Here is a 1,101-nt window from a genome sequence, read left to right as displayed (position 1 = left end):
GTATTTTTAAAAATTATTTTAACAATATTTTTATGTGTTGTCAAAATTGTATAATCACCATAATAATAATGATAATAATAAATAGAGTTCCAATTTTCTTTAGCAACTCCAATTTTCTTTTGCTGGATATAGTGAGAAGTATGCTTAGCAACTTCAATTTTTCTTTATTTTTCAAAACTCCCCACATTCACTCGTCAAAACGCGTCATGCTAGCGGGTGGTCTGGACTGTTACAGATGGTATTAGAGCCGGAACCCGGATCGATGTGCCAGCGAGGGCGCTGGGCTCCCTTAGGGGGTGGATTGTAAGGCCCACATCGGTTGGAGAGGGGAACGAAGCATGCCTTATAAGGGTGTGGATACCTCTCCCTAGTATGACGCGTTTTGACGAGTGAGTGTGGGAGGCTTTGGCTATCATTCCTATCGTCAAAGGCAAAACCGTGAGGCCTTGTGTGCCAAAGCGGACAATATCGTGCTAGCGGGTGGTCTGGACTGTTACAAAATTTTTAGACCATGGTATAAAAAGTGGAAAAAATCGTTCTCTTAAGGTTGTTGAAAATGATAATATTTGTCAAACTTTTCCATATACAAGACTGATTGTTTAATACAATGTCCATACAGATAGGGTCAATGTAGAATAATCTATTACTGATGTTTCACATCATGAAGATAATGTTCTAGTAGATCATTGGTGGATGATCAAACTCTTTATAATGAAAATATTATTCAAGAGCAATCTCAAAAAGAGAGAGAACCTATTATGCGACTATCTTTACAAGAGGTTGATGATGCAATATAACAAAGATCAACTAGTAATAAAACCTGCAATTTCTAGTGATTATGTAGTGTATCTTGTTGAGTCTGACTATGATGTTTGTGATGAAAAAAATCCGACAATGTTTTCACAAGCAATAAAAAATTGTAATTTCAATTTAGGGCTAGATGCTATGAAAGATGAAATAAAATTTATGGCAGATAACCAAGTTTGGAATATTGTAAAATTGCTTGATCGGAAAAATGCCATTAGCTGTAAAGGGATCTTTAAGACAAAAAAGGATTCATCAGGCAATATTAAGCACTACAGGACTCAACTTATAACTTAT

This window comes from Arachis ipaensis, chromosome B03, assembly GCF_000816755.2.
Source record: "Arachis ipaensis cultivar K30076 chromosome B03, Araip1.1, whole genome shotgun sequence".
NCBI lineage: Eukaryota > Viridiplantae > Streptophyta > Magnoliopsida > Fabales > Fabaceae > Arachis > Arachis ipaensis.
The sequence above is the reverse complement of the archived record's forward strand: the minus strand, read 5'-3'. Positions refer to the sequence as shown.